This window comes from Hemitrygon akajei, chromosome 27, assembly GCF_048418815.1.
Source record: "Hemitrygon akajei chromosome 27, sHemAka1.3, whole genome shotgun sequence".
Taxonomy (NCBI): domain Eukaryota; kingdom Metazoa; phylum Chordata; class Chondrichthyes; order Myliobatiformes; family Dasyatidae; genus Hemitrygon; species Hemitrygon akajei.
In genome coordinates this window covers 38,956,843-38,979,977 of record NC_133150.1, presented here as the reverse complement: position 1 = coordinate 38,979,977, position 23,135 = coordinate 38,956,843, and positions in this window count along the sequence as shown.

Genomic DNA, 23,135 nt, shown 5'->3' with positions numbered 1-23,135 from the left:
TCGCAGTGTACGGAATAAGATCGATGAACTTGTAGCACAGTTGCAGGTTGGCATGAATGAAGTTGCGCGCATGACTGAATCATGGCTGAAAGAAGATTGTAGCTGGGAGCTTAACATCCAAGTGTACACATTGTATTGGAAGGACAGGTAGGTAGGCAGAGCAGGCGGATGGCTCTTTCGGCAAAACATGAAATCAAATCCTTCAAAAGGAGTTCTAGGATCAGAAAGCTTTTAATCGTTGTAGGTAAAGCTAAGAAACTGCAAGGGTTAAAAGACCCTTGGGAGTTATATACAAACCCCCAAAGAGTAGTAAGGGTGTAGTCTACAAATTACAATGGGAAATAGAAAATGCATGTATAAAGGGCAATATTTTGACAGTCAAGGGGATTGCAATATGCAGGTAGATTGGGAAAATCAGGTTGGTGCTGAATCTCAAGAGGGGGATATGTAGAGTGCCCACAAGATTGCTTTCTAGAGCAGCTCGAGGTTGCGCCCACTAGGGGATCCACTATTCTAGGTCGGGTGTTAAGCAATGAACTGGAATTGATTAGACAGCATAAGGTAAAGGAAGCCTTAGGGGACCAATGATCATAATATGATAGAATTCACCCACCAATTTGCGTGAGAGAAGCTAAAGTCAACATATCAGTATTAAAGTTGAGTGAAGGAACTGGCCAAAGTTGATTGGAAGGGGACCCTGGCAGGGATGACGGCAGCACAGCAACGACTGGAGTTTCTGCGAGCAATTAGGAAGGCACATGATAAATATATCAAAAGAAGAAGGTATTCTAAAGGCAGGGTGATGAAAATGTGGCTGTCAAATAGCGACAGCAACTCGGGTTCAATTCTCACCGCTGTCTGTAAGGAGCTTTTTTTGTTTTTCCCCTGACCACTCGGGCTTCCTCTAGGTGCTCCAGTTTCCTCCCTCATCTGATAGGCAAACAAGTTAGTACTTTAATTGGTCAACACACACAAAATGCTGGTGGAACGCAGCAGGCCAGGCAGCATCTGTAAGAAGAAGTACAGTCGACGTTTCGGACTGAGACCCTTCGTCAGGACTAACTAAGAGAAAAGATGGTAAGAGATATGAAAGTGGGAGGGGGGAGGGGGAAATCCGAAATGATAGGAGAAGACAGGAGAGGGACGGATAAAGCTAAGAGCTGGAAAGCTACCTGGGTCAAAATGTGATCGAAAAGTTGAAGGGCTGAAGAAATTATAGATGGGGAGCAGTGAGAGAGGGTTTCACTGAACTCCCTCGAAGAGAAGATTTAAACTTCACATTGTCTGACTGGGCGGCAGGGATTCATTGGGCCTGAAGGGCTGTCATTGTGCAGTATCTCTAAGGTTAAAAGTAGTTGCAATGACACCTCTACCAATATCCAGGAACCATGATTTTAGCAAAAGGCAAGAAGGAAAGAAGATACACATTGTTACCAGTTCTGACTTGCGTCTACAGTGTGCCAATAACTGCTCAAACACTCAGGAATGAAGCCTGTTGCCTTTCAGAGAGCTGCCCTTACATTCCAGCTCACCAGATAGTCTGCATTTAATCGTAACTTCTTAGATTCCCATTGTTCAAGGTGCTTCATATCACATTAACAGGTCAGTGTGTAAAATAAACCTATTGCTTTCCATGCAGAGCCCTGCTTTCTGTAGGTTGATCAGGTAACTGGACCATCTTGTACATGCAGTTGAGCAGAAGAAGCAACCAGCTCTCTATCACTCTGTCTTACTTGATTAAAAAATACTCATGTGAAAAAACATTGAGACAGAGAGCAGTACAGCACACAAACAGGCCCTTCAGCCCTTCTAGTCTATGCTGAACTGTTATTCTGCCAAGTCCCAACAGCCTGCACCGAACCATAGTCCTCCATATTTCTCCCATCCACGTACAGTGCCTACCTAAAGTTCTCTTAAATCCGAATCATGTTTAATATCACCAGCATTGAGTGCCTTCCGCCTGCTGGGAGATTAGAGTTTAAGGAGGATTATTATGAGCAGCTGGTGCATATCACAGATCCTGGTTATGCGGCCATTGACGTCAGGCAGACCATCTCTAAGGAGTATTGGTAATGGCTGGGGTCTCCCATCTTGTAAAGATTCTGCCCAGAAGAAGGCAATAGCAAACAACTTCTATAGAAAAATTTGCCCAGAATAATCATAGCCATGGAAAGACCTTGATTGCCTACGGCACTTAACGAATGAACAATTTTGAGAAAGGGGTTGAAGGAGGTGCATGGATCCTGAAATTTTCAAACCTGTTTAGGATAGAATCTTATATCATGGAAACAGGCCTTTTAGCCCAACTGCTCTGTGCTGAGCAAGATTCAACTGGTCACATTTGCCCCAAACCCATCAAAACCTCTCCTATCCACGTACCTGTCCAAATTCCTTTTAAGTGCTGTTAACATAACTGCCTCTTCTCTCTGGTTTCTAATAAACTTCTCCCCTCTCGCCCTGAACCCATGACCTCTATTTCTCGATTCTCCAATCCTGGTAAAAAGACTGAGCTCTTTCATTGTATCTATACCCCTCATAATTTTAGAACCTCTCGTATACCCCTCATCTCCCTCCGTTCCAATGAATAAAGTCCCAACCTGCTAAAGCTTTCTCCATAAGATTCAAGATTCAAGATTGTTTAATGTCATTTCCATCACACAAGTGTAAAGGAAAACAAAAGAATTGTTATTCTGGATCTGATGGAACACAAACATAAAGCACAATAAATATAAATCTTTAAGATCGCTTATATACGTAGATTGATTGTATGTCCACAAATTGACGCTAGGCACAGGACTGTCCGCACATAAGGTGATGAAAGGAAATGATAAAGTAGTGGTGGTGGTTGGGGCGTGGTGGGAGGGGTAAATGGGTGGAGGTGTTGATCAGCCTTACTGCTTGGGGAAAGTGACTGTTTTTGAACCAACATGATGAAGGAAGCCTTGAATACCACCAGAGCTGGAGGACCTTCATTCCTGCCCCAAGCAGTAGCAATGTAGCAAGCAGTAAGTAAATGAGACCATGAAATTACCAAATTGTTAATTCTTTTAACAGAATGCAGTTTGTTACCATAATTTAATGAACAAAGTGAGCTTTTACTTTGTCTGCCTCATGTTTAATTGCAGGCAACAGTTATTGACTCCTGCACCCAGACAATTGCAGAGTCCTTTGGACTGAGGAAGTAGGTGCTGGGCTCCCCTGAAAAGCCCAAATCCTGTAAATGAGGACCAAAAATATAATTTAGTCTGTCCATGTAACATTATCTGTCTGTCCTAACTTAGCATGGGGTCATACTTGACCCAACAACAATGTGGCAACTTGGATTAGCATTAATCATAGACCAGCAGCTGCAGAGGAGAACTACAGAAGGATTTTAACTTAGTCAATCTATTCATCATAAAAGTAAGTCATAACATCTTACAGGAGGAATTAAAGCAATTACAGCATTCATGCTAGGTCATGTCTCTGTACGTTTAAACAGCATTAAAGTACAATTGCCTTTTTGAGTTTAGAAATTAGATTGATTAACACAATTTTTTTTAACCAACAGGTAAAGATGGCGCAGGTGAGATAAGGTTACAGCCAAACAAACAAAACTACTAACTATTCTGTTAATTACAAACAAAGGAAAATCTGCAGATGCTGGAAATCCAAGCACACTGTGACAAAGTTGATGCATCATTTGGAGTTTTTAAATATGGCATATTCCATTGGGAATAATTAGCTTCTAGTATCTCAGCTAATAAGAAATGAAGCCACTGGTAAGTGCGCATCTATTGTACTGAGGACTCGATCTTTCAGATCAGAGGGAGCAGAGGAATGGGATCAGGGGCAAACTTCCCACCTGCCATCTAGTCACTCGCAGATTCGGCAATGCCATAACCTGTGCATCATCTGATTCCTCCTTCGACTGCACAGCAGTGCATTAGTCATCCCTGAATGCAGGTAGCTCCCACTGATGAGGGCAGATTTATGATGATTTACAACGGGATAAATCCTCTGAAACTTGAGCCCTTCGTGTGGAGATCTGATTCACCAGGAGTAAACGTCAGGCAAACACTGCGGTGCTGGGCAAGGAATCAATTAAATAATTCTCAGACTGCATCAACATTTTCTTCATTCATAACGCACTTCTCAGAATAATGAGCTGAAATTTTGCATTTATATTTTGATTTATTGACATTTATGTGGAGATGCAGAAGAACAACAGGATCTATTGGCCCAGTATTGGCATCACCCAATTACACAGATCTGACCGGTTAATCTGTAGAAACTTGGGATGTGGGAGGAAACCAGAGCACCTGGAGGAAATTCATGCATTCCCAGGGAGAACATACAAACTCCTTACAGATAGCTGTGGGACTGAACCCTAGTGGGTGTCATTGTAATAGTGTTCTGGTAATTGCTACACTGTGCTGCCCGTTTGTTAAAAGGATTGCTGGAGTTAGCAGGGAAGTCTAGGACCAGAGGGCACAGCATTTAGAACAGGCATGAGGAGGAATTCCTTTAGCTAGGTAGTGGTGAATCAGTGAAATTCATTGCCACAGACAGCTGTGGTGGCCAAGTCATTGGGTATACTTGAAGAGTTGGGTGATGGGTTCCTGATTAGTCAGAAGGTTATGGGAAAAAGGCAGGAGAATGGGGTTGAGAAGGAAAACTAAATCAGTCGTGATTGAAGGACGAAGCAGACTTGATGGGCTGAATGGCTAATTTCTGCTCCTATACCTGATGGAATTATGGCTTGACTATCTGATGCAAAGTCTGTGAAGCCAGCTGGGGAGAGTTTTTCATTTCCCCCTCAAATACGATTCAGCTGTCCAATGTTCCTGCCCAGGTACAGCCATCCACAGGGACTCTAAAATACAGAGTACAATGCTACATTTACAGGGAAAGTGCAGTGCACATTGAAAATAAGGTGCAAGGGCCTTGACAAGGTAGATTGTGAGGCAAAGGGTGGAGCTCTAACAGTAAAGGTCTATATACATGTCACCGCTTACTGGCAACCATGTGAAGAGATTTCTATAAAGCTTCTAGTTCAATCGTTTGCATGATCTCTGCCTTTTGTGTCTTGCAGACCCTCGTGGGTTTGCTTCAATATAAAGGGCTAAATGCACAGAGATGAAATGAACCACACGATCTTCCTGAGAAGGCTGAAGCACTTGCTTCAAAAACCAGACTGCCGACTGCGGTTGAACAATCAAACTTCCTGATTGTTATCAATGTGTGAAACCTATAGGAAACCACACAGCTCTGAATGAGTCACTTAAATTACACCAACAAGCACACATCAAACACTCCGAACCAGCAGTTTCACATCTCGTCGGCAGTAAAGTTCGAGCTCCCTCAACATGGAACCACGTCACCACCTAGCCGTGAGGCTGAGGTAAAACTGTAACTGGAAACAAAACCCGCATGTTGTAGATTTCACTCAGACTTCTTATGATCTCAAAAAGCAACACATACAAAATGCTGGAGGAACTCAGCAGCGTAGGTAGCATCTATGGAAAAGAGTTCAAGTCGACATTTCAGGCCAAGACCCTTCATTAGGACTGGAAAAATAAGATGAGGAGTCAGAGTAAGAAGGAGGGGGAGGGGAGGAAGAACCACAGGGTGATTCTTTGAATTACACATTTTCTGGGCTATGATCACTGCAACCCACGGCCTGCAATTTCCCTTTGGGAGCTGTGATTTTGAACTGTCTGTACGACCTGCCATTTTTGCAGTTTCCTGGTGGATTCAGCAAAATGAGTTCTCGAGAACGCAGCTGTGGCTGTGGCGGCCATAGCTGAGGCAAACTTGAGGCAAGTAGAAATTTTGGATCAGGTTGATGTGGCGGGACCCAGGCCGGAGAGCAGAAAGTGAACCAATGTTTATCTGACTTAAGCACTGAGCCGCATTAAAAGATCAAGGCCTGAAGGACGAGGGTGATGGACAAGTTGGTGTTCAGCTCACTACTGAAGCATTGTTTCTCTGAAGCCTAACAGCAAAACAGCACGTCTGGTCATACACACCACAAATAGTTATGATCCAACACATATAATCACAAAATAATATCAGCACAAGTTTCTGAGTTTCATAGACTGAAGACTGATAAATTGGCATAAAGTGCGACGTACCTTTCGGTGGGCTATACCTTCTGCTGTCGGTCTTGCTATTGAACCAGACTGCCAGTATTTTGTATTACTGATGTCCAACAGTGTCTAATTTGGTTCCTTTAGTGGATTTTATGAAGCAATTATTTTGTAGATGGAATCCACTTACACTTTTGTTAGCCGGCCAAATTCATGCAGTTGGAATGATGATTTTACCAAAATTTTTATATGTATTTCAAAATATCCCTATTTATTAACTAAGAAATTTTTCAATCAGGTTGATTCTATTATTTCATCTTTTGTTTGGAATAATAAAAGACCAAGAATTGGTAAATATCATTTACAAAAGTTAAAAAAAGATGGAGGTCTTGCTTTGCCTAATTTGAGAATGTATTATTGGGCTATTAATATACGTTATATGTGTTTTTGGTTATATTGGGCTGATAGAGATGAACGACCACCTTTGGCTGATTTGGAATTGAATGCTGTGAAACAGTTTCACTTAACATCATTATTAGGAGCTTCTCTACCTGTACAATTGGCCAAAATTACTAATTTAAATTTATATCCTGTGATTAAACAGTCATTACGAATTTGGTTCCAGTTTCATAATTTTTTTAATCTCAAAAAATTTAAACTTTTTAGTTTAATTTATCAAAATTATTTATTTAAACCTTCAATAAGTGATCCTTCCTTTCTTCTTTGGAGGAATAAAGTTTATTAAAGGAGTTTATTCCTTCATGGATCTGTTCCAAGATGGCTGATTGATATCTTTTGAGAAATTGGTAACTAAATACTGTCTCTCGTATTCACATTTCCTGCTATATCTTCAGGTCAGACACTTCTTACAAAAATGCTTAAGTGATTTTCCATATATACAAGATTCTGACCTGTTAGATATTATTTTTTAAATGAATCCTTTGTGAAGAGTTTTATTGGGAAAATTTATAATTTATTGTTACAACAGCACAATTACCCTTCACTTAAGATTAAGCAAGATTGGGAGAGAGAACTTAACATGTCCCTGATAACAGAAGATTGGTTGCGGATTTTGAAGTTGGTTAACTCTTCTTCAATCTGTGCCAGTCACTCTTTAATTAAATTCAAAATTGTACATCATTGCTATTTGACAAGACTGTCCAAAATGTTTCCTAATGTTGATAGTGTGACAGATGTAAAACCGAGACAGCCACATTGACACATATGTTTTGGTCGTGTTCTGTACTGAAACATTTTTGGAAGTCTATTTTCTCTACAATTTCTAAGGTTTAAAAAATGAATTTACAACCTAATAAATTGACAGTTTTATTTGGTATAATCCCTCAATATATTCATGGTATTTCTCCATCAGACCATAATGTAATTGCATTTGTTACATTATTGGCCAGAAGGGCTATTTTGTTGAAATGGAAAGATGCTTCTGCTCCTACTTTGATACAATGGTTCTCTCAGGTGTTGCTAAGTCTTAGTTTGGAGAAAATCAGAAGTCGAACTTTTGATCCTCAATTTGGTTTTGAGAAAAGGTGGGGTTCATTCACCCGCTACTATCATCTGATTTGAGTTAATTAACATGGTTTCCTTCTGATTTTTCTTTAAATGGATTTGAGTTGGCGGATTGATGTTTTTTTATTGAAGCTTGTATGATGTATAGCTCTGGGGTTGTGCTCCCAATGGGGTTTATTTGTTTTTTTTTACAGATAGTAGGTTTTATTTAGTTAGTAGGGGTTTTTTGTTTTCCTTCTTTTTCTTTCAAAAAATATTCTTAACACTTTATTTTTTTCTTCTTATTACTGATATATTGTTTAGCTTTGTTAATCAGTTATTTGCTAATTTAATTCCTTATTGGACATAATGACATATTGACTTAATGTATCATTTTTTTGTTAATCTTCAATAATAATTAATAAAAAAGATTTTTAAATGAAAATGAACAGTGTCTTGCAACCATGAGGAAAACGTGCAGGACAAACATTTGCACCATTTGTTGGATCTGGAGAAACCGCTGCGACTAAGTGTGCCACCATTTTCTAAGTATTTCTGACTTTAATGTTTATACCTAGTGCCTGTAAGCCTCACTTTACAGTGCTGAAAATACTTGTGAACTTGCTTGCACCATTAATGACGGCGGGTGTTTAATCTTATGCGACTGACAGGCCAGATAGAAGTGGAGTCGCACACGTACACAGAATTACACCATTCCCACCTCCAACCACAAACCCCCCCCCCCCCCCCAAGCATTTTCCCCTCTGGAACTGACTTGGGGAGAGATCCTTTAAAGCCCGAATCAGTAGTCCGCTCAACAGACGTTCACCAGCTGGGAGAGTTCAATCAGATCCTGTCAGGAACTGTCCATATCTGTTTTCTAGGTCAATGCATTAAATGTCCTCTTAACCGATTTTGTTGTCTGATGGTGGCCAGATGTGCCACTGATAATAAAGCCAACACAACTAATTTATGCAAAATCTAATTTCCAGGCAAGTATGGAATGATTGAATTGTTTGAGGATGTGACTAAACACATTGATGAAGTAAGAGCAGTAGATGTTGTGTATATGGATTTCAGCAAGGCATTTGATAAGGTACCCCATGCAAGGCTTATTGAGAAAGTAAGGGGGCATGGGATCCAAGGGGACATTGCTTTGTGGATCCAGAACTGGCTTGCCCACAGGAGACAAAGTGTAGTTGCAAACGGGTCACATTCTGCATGCAGGTTAATGACCCGTGGGTTGCCTCAGAGATCTGTTCTGGGACCCTTACTTATCGTGATTTTTATAATTGACCTCAATGAGGAAGTGGAGGGATGGGTTAGTAAGTTTGTTGATGACACTAAGGTTGGAAGTGTTGTGGATCGTGTGGAGGGCTGTCAGAGGTTACAGTGGGACATTGGTAGGATGCAAAACTTATCTGAGAAGTGGCAGACGGAGTTCAACCCAGATAAGTGTGAAGTGGTTCATTTTGGTAGGTCAAATATGATGGCAGAATATAGTATTAATGATAAGATTCTTGGCAGTGTGGAGGATCAGAGGGATCTTGGCGTCCAAGTCCATAGGATGCTCAAAGCAGCTGCGCAGGTTGACTCAGTGGTTAAGAAGGCATATGGTGTATTGGCTTTCATTAATCATGGAATTGAATTTAGGAGCTGAGAGGTAATGTTGCAGCTATATAGGACCCTGGTCAGACCCCACTTGGAGTACTGTGCTCAGTTCTGGTTGCCTCACTACAGGAAGGATGTGGAAGCCATAGAAAGGGTGCAGACGAGATTTACAAGGATGTTGCCTGGATTGGGGAGCATACCTTATGGAAACAGGTTGAGTGGACTTGGCCTTTTCTCCTTGGAGCAACGGAGGATGAGAGGAGTCCTGATAGAGGTGTATAAGATGATGAGAGGCATTGATCGTGTGGATAGTCAGAGGCTTTTTCCCAGGGCTGAAATGGCTACCACGAGAGGACACAGGTTTAAGGTGCTGGGGAGCAGGTACAGAGGAGATGTCAGGGGTAAGTTTTTTACACAGAGAGTGGTGAGTGCGTGGAATGGGCTGCCAGCAACAGTGGTGGAGACGGATATGATAGGGTCTTTTAAGAGAGTTTTGGATAGGTACATGGAGCTTAGAAAAATAGAGGGCTATGTGTAAGCCTAGTAATTTCTAATATAGGGACATGTTCGGCACAACTTTGTGGGCCAAAGGGCCTATATTGTACTGTAGGTTTTCTATGTTTCTATATGTACCAGGCCATGACTGGTTTAAGTAGAGTTATGAGAAGGAAGCTGTTGGTGTTATTACACAGTTTACAGAAAGGGAATGCAAATTTAACTATCTTTAGATTTAAGTTTAGAGATACAGCATGCTATCAGGCCATTCTGACCCAACAGCCCGTGCTGTCCAATTACACCCATGTGACCAATTAACCGACTGATCTACACATCTTTGCAAGCTGGAAGGAAACTGGAGCACCTGAAGAAAACCTACACACAGTCATGGGGAGAACGTTCAAACTCCTTACAGACAACAACGGGAATTGAACCCGGCTTGCTGGCATTGTGATGGCATCACACCAACTGTTACATGACCGTGCCATCCCTGTCTGAGCGAACAACAAACAGGAGAGCGTTACTCAGAGAGCGGACATGATCTGAGATCCATTGGAGAGATGGTGGGCACAGAATCAAAGTATTTCGTAATTTATGATAATATATGTAAATTGTATTGCTGCATCAACAAGCTAATATTCATGATATTTATACCATGCATGTGCATGCCTGTGATTTATTGAACTTACTTATCAAAGGCAATTGAATAGGATGGCAGAAATCTCGAATGGGCTGCCGGTGAGGCTGGTCAAAGCAGGTTCTTTCATTTTAGTTATAGACGAGGATGGGGGAGCTGAGTGGTGACCTTCACAACCCAGGTTCAGTTTGGTGCATTGTATGCAGACTTTGTATATTTTCCTTGCAACCAACATGAGTTTTCCTTTAGTGCACTGGTTTCCCGCCACATCCGTGAACGTATCGGGAAGGACTGGAGTCTGGATGGAGTTGAGCACTTGCCCGCTAACCCTAACTCATACCTCTTTGGAATGTGAGGACAAACCCACGTAGGGAGAAGGTGCAAACTCATTACAGGCAGCGGTAGGACTGAACTCCGGTCTCTGGTGCTGTAGCAGTGTTTGGCTAACCGCTACGCGACTGGGCTGGCTACCATGCAGGGCTGATCAGCTCTACAAGCTGTGACAAAGTCGATGGATCATTTGGAGTTTTTAATCATGGCATATTCAATGTGGAATAATTAGTTTCTGGTATCTCAGCTAGAAAGAACTGGGGCCACTGGTAAGTGGGGCCCATCTATTGTGCTGAGGACCCGATCTTTCAGATCAGAGGGAACAGAGGAATGAGACCGGGGCAAACTTCCCACCCACCGTCTAGTCACTTGCAGATTCAGCAATGCCATAACGTGTGCATCATCTGATTCCTCCTTCAACTGCACAGCATTGCATTAGTCATCCCTGAATGCAGGTAGCTCCCACTGATGAGGGCAGATTTATGATGAATTTACAACGGGATAAATCCTCTGAAACTTGAGCCCTTCGTGTGGAGATCTGATTCACCAGGGGTAAACGTCAGGCAAACACTGCGGTGCTGGACAAGAAATCGATTAAAACGTTCTCAGACCGCATCAACATTTTCTTCATTCATAACACGTTTCTCAGAATAATGAGCTGAAAATTTACATTTATATCTTTATTTATTGGCATTTATTCAGAGACATAGGACAGCAACAGGCCTGTAAAATGCAGAGTACAGATTTACACTTACAGGTAAAGTTCAGTGCATATCAAAAATAAGGTGCAAGGTTAATGACAGGGTAGATTGTGAGGCAAAGGGTGGAGCTCTAACAGTAAAGGTCTATATACATGTCACCGCTTACTGGCAACCATGTGAAGAGATTTCTATAAAGCTTCTAGTTCAATTGCTTGCATGATCTCTGCCTTTTGTGTCTTGCAGACCCTCGTGGGTTTGCTTCAATATAAAGGGCTAAATGCACAGAGATGAAATGAACCACACGATCTTCCTGAGAAGGCTGAAGCACTTGCTTCAAGAACCAGACTGCCGACTGCGGTTGAACAATCAAACTTCCTGATTGTTATCAATGTGTGAAACCTATAGGAAACCACACAGCTCTGAATGAGTCACTTAAATTACACCAACAAGCACACATCAAACACTCCGAACCAGCAGTTTCACATCTCGTCGGCAGTAAAGTTCGAGCTCCCTCAACATGGAACCACGTCACCACCTAGCCGTGAAGCTGAGGTAAAACTATAACTGGAAACAAAACCCGCATGTTGTAGATTTCACTCAGACTTCTTATGATCTCAAAAAGCAACACATACAAAATGCTGGAGGAACTCAGCAGCGTAGGTAGCATCTATGGAAAAGAGTAAACAGTTGACGTGTCGAGCCAAGACTCTTCTTCTAGACTGAGAAGGAAAGGGGACAATGCCAGAATAAAAAAGATGGGGGTGGGGTGGGGAGGAGAAGGAGTCTAGCTAAAAGATGAGGGGTGAAGCCAGGTGGGTGGGAAATGTCCAGGGTTGGAGAAGAAAGAATCTGATAAGAGAGGAAAGTGGACCATAGAAGAAAGGGAAGGAGGAGGGTTTTCTCCTTCCCTTAGTGTGGTAGCTTCTACTTTGAAAAAGGACCACTCGACAACTTCATGCCCAAAGGAACAGCTTTATCTGGGACGGCAAAACTGATACTTACATACAGAGGCTTTCGCTGAACCTTACTGCGTGGCAGAGAAGCTATACACACACCGGACAAGAAAAACGGAAGAAAAACCACCTCCCAATCCCAGAACCAGCCTCTGCCTACAAACAGTTTCCCCTAGTCGGAGTATTGCTATATTAGCATTATCCTAATTAGTATTAACTTATTTTTATAATGCTCACATTACAACACTTAGGATCTCATGTATTTAATGGAAGTCAATTTCAAAAGCATTCTTTGTTGAAATTGGTGTGTTGTGCATTGGAATTTAGTCCTAACTAAATGACGTGGCAGCGAGGAAGTCCACGCCTCCTCAAAATGACCAGTTGCTGTGTCTCACTGCGGCCGATGTGAGAAGAACCCTGTGCAGGGTCAACTCACGGAACGCTGTTGGACCAGACAACATTCCTGGTAGAGTGCTCAGAGGATGTGCAGACCAGCTAGCAGATGTTCTCACTGACATCTTCAACATCTCCCTGAGCAGTGCCGCCGTCCCAATGTGCTTCAAGGCCGCCACCATCGACTCTGTGCCAAAGAAGTCTTTAGTGTCCTGCCTTAATGACTACCGTCCCGTTGCACTCACATCCATCATCATGAAGTGTTTCAAGAGGCTCATCACGAAGCATATCAAGACCCTGCTGCCCCCCTCACTGGACCCCCTGCAGTTTGCGTACCGTCCCAACCGCTCAACAGATGACGCCATTGCCACCACCCTCCACCTGGCCCTAACCCACCTGGACAAAAAAGACACGTACATACAAATGCTGTTCATAGACTTCAGTTCAGTATTTAACACATCATCCCTCAGAAACTGACTGGGAAGCTGAGCCTACTGGGCCTGAACACCTCCCTCTGCTACTGGATCCTAGACTTCCTGATTGGGAGACCTCAGTCAGTCCGGATCGGGAGCAGCATCTCCAACACCATCACACTGAGCACGGGGGCTCCCCAGGGTTGCGTGCTCAGTCCACTGCTGTTCACTCTGCTGACCCACGACTGTGCTGCAACACACAGCTCGAACCACATCATCAAGTTCACCGATGACACGACCGTGGTGGGTCTCATCAGCAAGAACGACGAGTCAGCTTACAGAGAGGAGGTGCAGCGGCTAATGGACTGGTGCAGAACCAACAACCTGTCTCTGAATGTGAACAAAACAAAAGAGATGGTTGTTGTCTTCAGGAGGGCATGGAGCGACCACTCCCCGCTGAACATCAATGGCTCCTCGGTAGAGATTGTAAAGAGCACCAAATTTCTTGATGTTCTCCTGACAGAGAATCTCACCTGGTCCCTAAACACCAACTCCATAGCAAAGAAAGCCCAGCAGCATCTCTACTTTCTTCGAAGGCTGAGGAAAGTCCATCACCCACCCCCCATCCTCATCACATTCTACAGGAGTTGTGTTGAGAGCATCCTGAGCAGCTGCATCACTGCCTGGTTCAGAAATTGCACCATCTCGGATTGCAAGACCCTGCAGCAGATAATGAGGTCAGCTGAGAAGATCATTGGGGTCTCTCTTCCCGCCATTATGGACATTTACAATACACGCTGCATCCACAAAGCAAACAGCATTATGAAGGACCCCACACACCCCTCATACAAACTCCTCTCCCTCCTGCCGTCTGGGAAAAGGCACCGTAGCATTCCGCCTCTCACGACCAGACCATGTAACAATTTCTTCCTCCATGCTATCAAACTCCTCAATACCCAGAGCCTGGACTGACAACAACCTACTGCCCTCTATTGTGCTTGTTGTCTTGTCTATTATTTATGGTAATGCCTGCACTGTTTTTTGCACTTTATGCAGTCCTGGGTAGGTCTGTAGTCTAGTGTAGTTTTTTTCTGTGTTGTTTTTACGTAGCTCAGTGTAGTTTTTGTACTGTTTCATGTAGCACCATGGTCCTGAAAAACATTGTCTCGTTTTTACTGTGTACTGGACCAGCAGTTATGGTCGAAATGACAATAAAAAGTGACTTGACTTGACTAACCAGAGATGGCAAGGTAGAACAGATTTGGAAATCTAATGCCATTAAGGAGAATGAAAAGCATTTCAATTGCGTGACATGGTTTTACTTAATTGTTTAGAATATCTAGTTGAAGAGCAAATGACCCAGTAGAAGAGGGAAAATAGCGCACAACCCGCTTCTATCAAGTTGCTTCCATGTATCTCATCAACAGATGATGTAATTATAGAGAAGGGCATATGCCTCGAATGGAGGAATACGACCTACTGAGTGATTCCAGCCTGCTGTTTTAATTTTGGGTTTCTAGCACCTTCTTTGAAAACCAAGTAGACTGAGGGGGTGTATCACCTACTCCTGCTTCTTGTTCAAAGTTCAAAGTAAATTTATTAACAAGGTACATATATGTATACAACCCTGAGGTTAATTTTCTTGCAGGGATACTCAATGAATGCACAATAGAATAATAATAACCTGAACAGGATCAATGAAAGGACGCACCAACTTGGCATTCAACCAGTGCCCAAAAGAGCGATATTGCAGAGCAGCACACAGAAGACACTGGAGGGACTCAGCAGGTCAGGCAACATCTGTGGAAATTAGTAAACAGCTGGCATTTCGGGCCGAGACCCTTCTTCGGGAATGAGAAGGAGAGGGGAAGATGACAGAATAAAAAGGTGGTGGGAGGGGAAAGAAGCTAGCTGGAAGGTGACAGGTGAAGCCAGGTGGGTTGGAGAGGTCAAGGGCTGGAGAAGAAGGAATCTGATAGGAGAGGTGAGGGGACCATAGGACTCCCCCTTCCTTCACAGTCCCGAAGAAGGGTCTTGGCCCGAAACGTCGACTGTTCACTCTTTTCCATAGATGCTGCCTGACATTCTGAGGTCCTCCTGCATTTTGTGTGTGTTGCTTTGGATTTCCAGCATCTGCAGACTTCCCGTGTTTGAGATATAGCAGAGAATGGTTTCGATCCATCAACCTTTGGGTTATGGGCCCAGCACACTTCTGCTGCATCACTCTTTAGTTTTAGATCATAAATTCTACCAAGATTTGCACTATAATACATATTCCTTTTACTTATTGCATAATTGCATCATTCCAGAGATCTGCCACATCATGAGTTACACTGCAGTACAGATAGGTCATAAGCAATGTGCAACCAGGTGGTACCACAGCACCACCACCAGTGCCAAGGTGGAATTACAGCCTGGCCTCAGTAATTTTCATTTCTAAATGTAGATGGACAAAGAAGTCAGTTCAAGCTTGTTCATGGACCAAGAGTCAGATAAAAATAAAGACTTGATGAAGTGATCTCCCCTTTCTTATTGACCTTTTTCAATCCCCACATCTGTCTAAGCATTCCTTTGTTCTGGATTCACATGTATCCCCTTCCCCACCTCTCCCACCAGCAATCCAATGCCAACCTTCCTTCTGGAAAAGCCCACACACAAAATGCTGGACAAGCTCAGCAGGTCCAGGCAGATCCCGTGGACAGGAATAAACAGTCGACATTTTGGGCTGCAACCATTCATCCAGAACCCCAGGAGTTTCTCAAGTATTTTGGGTGTGTTCCTCTGGATTTCCAGCATCTGCAGAATCCTTTGTGTTTATTCTTTCCTTGAACCTGTCCCACATTCTTTAAGACATTGGTTTACAAAGGACTCACATGAACCTTCCTGCCTAGAGTTCTTTGACAAAGCAAATTAAAAAACCGAGAAGTTAACCACATTGATCTCCTTTCCCCTCTGTGGCTTTGGGTCAAAACCATTTTGACCACATGACATACTGTACGCTATGTGGCTTTGAGCTGAACTTCAATTGATGTCCTGTCAGAAGACTTCAGACATTTTCACTCTGTTTAAAACATCCCATTAAAGTTGTTGTTGAACATTTGTGGTTTAAAGTACCACAGACAGGGGAAAGCACAGAAATAGGCACATGGGTGAAAGTCAACACAAACTGAGAAAGGAAATGAGAAGTTGTTTTGCGGCTAAGATTCTTGTGCAAGCTGTTTTACTGAAACCACTACACACTCCACTGCCTTTTGATATTGTTAGACCAGCAACATCCTTTACTTTATAAATAAGTCACTGCTAAATGAGCATATGCCATTTATTCTACTACACTAGATAATTAAAAACTTGTACAAAGCATATCAAAACACGGGAACACAAGAGACTCTGTAGATGCTGAAAATCCAGAGCAACACACAAAAAATGCTGGAGGAACACAGCATCTAAGAAGGGGAATAAACAGTCGCTGTTTCAAAATTGAATTTATTTATATCTTAAATCCATCCCACAACATGACGGAATAAAAATCCTTGCGCTATGACTCCATCACAATGTACAGACATGTGAATTTATAAGTCTAATGGCTTGTAGAAAGAAGCTGCCCTGTAGCCTGTTGGTCCTGCTTTAATGCTGCGGTACCATTTGCCAGGCGGAAGCAGCTGAAACAGTTTTAGTTGGGGCGACTGTTGCCCCCGATGATCGTCCAGGCCTTCTTTATGCACCTGCTACTGTGAATGTCCTCACTGGAGAGCAAGAGGGACGGGGGAGAGCCTTCATCGGGACTGGAAGGGAAGTGGAGAGAAGACAGAATGAGAAGGTGGCAGAAAGGGAAGGAGTACAAGCTCGCAAGTGATAGGTGAGACCAGGTGAGGGGGCGGTAGGTGGGTGGGTGGGGGGACGGGGATGAAGTGAGAAGCTGGGAGGTGATAGGTGGAGAAGGTAAAGGGCTGAAGATGAAGGACTATGATAGGAGAGGAGGATGGACCATGGGAGAAAGGGAAGGTGGAGGGACACCTGAGGGTGTTGATGAGCAGGCAAGAAGAGAAGGGATAAGAGGTGAGCTAGAGTAGGAATTTTCACAACATTTATCAGTGATAATAAATTTGATTCTGAAGGTTACATTTGGCTCTGAGCAGAATGTGCCTTCATAACAGGATGTAACCTTCAAATCAGGTTTAATATCACTGATATATGTCGTGAAATTTGCTGTTTTGCAGTAGCAGTACAGTGCAACACATAAAAAGCTATAAATGTATTTTTTAAAAACTAAATTTTTGTAAATAAGTAGTGCAGAACAATAGCAAAAAAAAAGTGAGGTAGTGTTCTTGGGTTTGTCTGTTCAGAAATCTGTTGACAGAGGGGAAGAAGTTGTTCCTGAATCATGTGCAGAGGGCAGTTCCTGGGTGATGGTGTTTCCCAATGATGCCCTCTCAAGGGGACTACAGATGGACAATTAATGCAGTCTGGCTACAAATAGTGGAAGGACTCAAGACCACATGAAGAACCAACTTTAGAAACGGTGGGGCCGAGAAAGACGAGACTTTGTCTCGTGTCTGTTCACAGTATTGGTCACCTGCCTGTTACTGAATTATTGAAACTTCCAGCATAGAAGGAGGCCATTTAGCCCTGCATACCAATACCTTGTTCTATCTTCAGTACTAAGGCTTCCAGATAACCGCATCGCATATTTCCTCACAATATGAAAGGAGACCATTTGACCCATCGAGACTATGGCAGCTCTCCTATTCATTTCCATTCTTCATTACGTAGACCTGTACATCCGCTCAGCAATTCAAATATCTAATCAACCAATCAGGAGGTAGCAACTCAATGCATAAAAGCATGCAGACATGATCAATGGGTTCAGTTGTTAATTTGACCAGACATCAGAATGGGGAAGAAATGTAATCGAAGTGCCTTTGACCTTGGAATGATTGTTGGTGCTAGATGTGGTGTTTTGAGTATCGCAGACACTGATGACCTCCTGGGATTTTCATGCACAACTGTCTCTGGAGCTTATGGAGAATTGTGCAGTAAACGGAAAATATCCAATGAATGGCATTCCTGTGGGTGAAAACGCCTTGTTGATGAGAGAGGTCGGAGGAGAATGGTCAGACAGGAACATGACAGTAACTCATGTAACCACCCATCACAACAGTGGTGTGCAGAAGAGCATCTCTGAATGCACAACCCACCAAAACGTGGAGTGGTTGGGCTACAGAGGCAGATCGCCACACCGGTCCCACTCCTGTACCTAATAAAGTGGCCACTGCATGTGTTTTAGTTTGCGGTTCTGTCTGCCATGCTCATCACCCTACTCCTCCCCGTTCCACATCAGGAATCATGCACGGGAAACAGTTGACCTGCCAACCAGGCCTTTAGGATGTTGGGGAGGGGGCAAAGCAGACCACCCTGGGGGGGGCGGGGGAATGGGGAGACACCCACACAGGCACAGTGACAACATGCAGGCTCCATATAGATTCTGACCGGAGCTCAGAATTGAACCCGTGTCACAGTAATAGCCGAGGCAACAGATTGACCATTGCTTCACCTCTTTGAACCTCAAATCCCACTCTGTTAGAATGAAAGAGCCATCAAGCAGTACAGCTCACTCCAGTCCCTTCAGCCTAACCAGAGCATGGCAACCATCCATATAGCTACGCCTCCATATACCTCTCTAAGCACTTCCTAAGTGCTACTATTGTACCTGCCTCAACCACTTCCTCTGACAGCTCGGTCCATATACTCACCACCTTCTTCAAGAAAGCTTCCTATTAGAATCTAATTCCTAAAAGATTCCTGGTGTGAATCATTCCTACTAAATCCTTAAGAAATAAGCAGCAGGGGCGGCAGGGTAGCATAGTGGTTAGCACAACGCTTTACAGTATTAGTGACACCGGTTCAATTCCCGCCACTGCCTGTAAGGAGTTTCTACATTCTCCCTGTGACATGGGCTTCCTCCAGGTGCTCTGGTTTCCTCCCTCCGTCCAAAGATGCAATGCTTGGTAGGTTAGTTGATCACTGTAAATCATCCCGTGATTAGGCTCAGGTTAAACTGGGGTTGCTGGGCAGGGCGGCTCGAAGCACCGGAAGGGTCTATTCCACAATGTATCTCAATCATTCAATCAGTAATTAAATCAATAAAGTGCTGGTCATTTAAAGAAAGCCCTTGTTATCTCAATTAGAAAACAGTACCGCACATGCTGATTTGCGTACAATTCACATAAACTTTCCTGTTAACTCCCATTCAAAGGAAAGGTAATAAAATAATTTCTCACTTTGAACAAGAACTGGTCCACAGTTGCTGTCTAACCCACTGAGCTCCTCCAGCATCTTTACATTGTTGGAAAGTCCATCTTCCGTTGGCACTCTTGTCTCCAACAAATGGTCTTTGTCTCCCCCTCCAGCTAGAGGTGAATATAGCAGTTAATTTAGAAACAGAAAACCTACAACACAACAAAGCTGTGCCGAACATGCCCTATCTTAGAACTACCTAGGCTTTACCCATAGCCCTCTATTTTTTGAAGCTCCATGTATCCATCCAGGAGTCTCTTAAAAGACCCTTTCATTTCCGCCTCCACAACTACCAGCAGCAGCCCATTCCACGCACTTACCACTCTCTGCGTAAAAAATTTACCCCTGATATCTCCTCTGTACCTACTTCCAAGCACCTTAAAACTATACTCTTTCATTCTAGCCATTTCAGCCCTGGGGAAAAGCCTCTGACTATCCACTCGATCAATGCCTCTCATTATCTTATACACCTCTATCAGGTCACCTCTCATCCTCCATCGCTCTAAGGAGAAAAGGCTGAGTTCACTCAACCTATTCTCATAAGGCATGCTCCCCAATCCAGGCAACATCCTTATAAATCTCCTCTGCACCCTTTCTATGGTTTCCACAACCTTCCTGTAGTGAGGTGACCAGAACTGAGCACAGTACTCCAAGTGGGGTCTGACCAGCATCCTATATAGCTGCAACATTACCTCTTGGCTCCTAAATTCAATTCCATGATTGATGAAGGCCAATACACCGTATGCCTTCTTAACCATAGAGTCAACCTGCGTAGCAACTGAGTGTCCTATGGACTCAGACCCCGAGATACCTCTGATCCTCCACACTGCCAAGTGTCTTACCATTAATACTATATTCTGCCATCATATTTGACCTATCAAAATGAACTACCTCACACTTACCTGGGTTGAACTCCATCTGCCACTTCTCAGCCCAAATTTGCATCCTATCAATGTCCTGTTGTAACCTCTGACAGTCCTCCACACTATCCACAACACCACCAACCTTTGTGTCATCAGCAAATTTACTAATCTATCCCTCCACTTCTTCATCCAGGTCGTTTATAAAAATCACCAAGAGCAGGGGTCACAGAACAGATCCCTGAGGCACACCACTGGTGACCGACCTCCATGCAGAACATGACCTGTCTACAACCACTCTTTGCCTTCTGTGGGCAAGCCAGTTCTGGATCCACAAAGTAATGTCCCCTTGGATCCCATGCCTCCTTACTTTCTCAATAAGCCTTGCATTTGTTTTAACTCACATGGTTTAAACCAGTGGTTCCAAATGCTTTTGAGCTATCTCCCCCTTGGCTCCCAGACCACATCCCCAGCGACCTTTCACTTCCAGCTGTTACATAAAGAATTTTGATTTATGATGCACAGTGAATGAAAATAGAAATTGCAAATTCAAAGCAATGACAAATAATTGCAAAAATTATTCAAATCTATTTAAAGCTAAAAATAAAATTATTTCTTTATTTTATTTCAGTAAAAACAATTCTCATCAACAATTTTAGAGTGTACATTAGTAGTGCAACTATTGACTACTTCATTGCTTTTTCACCTTTCAATGAGATAGATGGACTTGGTGCCGTGATATCAGCCTCTCAACGTCAGGTTGAATGTCACTCAGATTGGGTCTCAGTTCCCCATATTCAGTCATTTGCAGTTTGTTTTGTTGCTTTGAAAGAAATTGGGCGACTGCACTAAAACCATACCCTACTAGTTCTGTGTTGGTAATGCAATAAAGAACATCTTTATTGAGATGATCATTGACTTCAGGAGATCAAAGGACAGAGTACACACCCCCCCCCCCCCCCATATACATGGAGAGGTAGTGGAAAGTCTGGAAAATCTAAAGTTCCTTGGAGTTATGTTGCCAAAACAGCTGACATGGACCACTAACATCTCGCTGCTTGTAAAAAAGGCACAACAAAGACTCTTCTGCCTCAGAAAGCTGAAACAGGCCAAACTCTCACAAAAGCTGTTGCTTAACTTCTACAGAAGCACAATTGAAACCATCTGGACCAACAGCGCCACAGCGTGGTAGGCCAGCTGCACAGTCGCTGAGCGACAAAACCTGCATCGCATGGTGAAGGCGGCCCAGCGAATTGTCAGGTTGGAGCTTCCAGGACTGGACACCATCTATTCCAGCAGACTCAGGAGGAAAGCAATCAGCATAACCAGAGACACCACACACCCCGGCAACTCCCTGCTTGACCCGCTGCCGTCCAGCAAAAGGTTCAGGACACTAAAAGCCAGAACAAATTGACTGAGGAACAGCTTCTACCCCAGAGCTGTGGCCTCCATCACACCACTCCCACAGAACAATGGCTGAAACTGTGAGCACACACAAGGACTCAAATACTTGCACTAACGGCACTTTGTGCATCACTGTGATATTCTGGTGCTGCTGTAACTTATTTTCTGCTACTTATCTATTTAATATTGTTTTTTTATTACTGTCTTGTTTTTATCTACTGCTTTATTTAATTGCCTGAGAGGAAGCCAAACAGAGTTTCATTGTATCTATGTATAATGACAATAAATATCATTCATTCATTCATTCATTTCATTCACCTTGACCTTTTTCCACAGTGCTGGATAGCGTTCAGAGATTTCTAACTGCAGCCAAAAGTCTTCATATGATTTTCTGAATCTTGGCTTTGGCTCAAAGTAATTCTGGAGCAAGATTAGTTCTCCCACCATCCTTCCTGTTTATGCCTCATTACAAGTGTCCAGGAATGGATTTATTAGCAAATTTACAATTTAGAGAGACAATCTTAAAAACTGTCCAACATGTCTTTATGCAGCTCACCCAGGTGAACACAGCATAATTGGAGATCATCATCTGCTTTTCTTTCTTTCTTTCTTTCTTTTCCAGCTCAGAAGCTCAGAAAGTGGAAAAAGTCAGGATGGCATATAAGTTGGCTTAACTTGGACTGATATGTCTTTAGAATGATTCACCCTGTTTCCTTGCAACTAAAGATTGATTTCATTAAACTTTGAGGAAAAACTCTGGCAAATACAAATGACATGTCAAAGCAATCTCGAGTTGAATTAAACATTTGAGTCTTCAAAGAATTTTACCACAGCTTCAAAAAAGTGCACAAAGGGTCTCAGACAGTTTTCTTTTGAGAGCCATCTGACTTCTGCCTGCACCAGCAAGCATTCAAACTCTTCATCATTCTCTATACAAAGCTCTCGAAATAGTCAAGAATTGAGAGAATGCGACTTGATTTTATTTACCGCTGTGATAGCAGTATTTAATGATTTGTGCCACTGATCACTTTGGGATTTTTGTGACAAGATGTTGTCTGTGAATTACACACTGAATGTGTTAAGTACAGCATCTTTCAAGAAAGTGATAACCCCCCGGTGGCGTCCTATCATTGATGGCGCCCCATCTGTCGCACAAGCAAGAATGCTGGTGATCAGAATGTCCTTCTCTTTGAAAAGCTGCTGAACAACCTGAAATATTGACTCCCCTTTTTATCTGTTTCTAGTTCCCTTGCAAATAACAACTCCTGATCCATGCTTTCATTTAGTTTAAGCACAGATAACCAAGAAGCAAAGATTTATTTCCTGGCAAAGTTGACTGATCGAATTGCAGAGCAAATTTTGTTGCCCTAAGTATGTCACAACACGTCTTCCTCATTCTCAGACAGTTCATCTATTCACCTTTGAACAGAGTCTTTGCTGAGTGGAGTTGCTTTAATTATTTGGTCTATT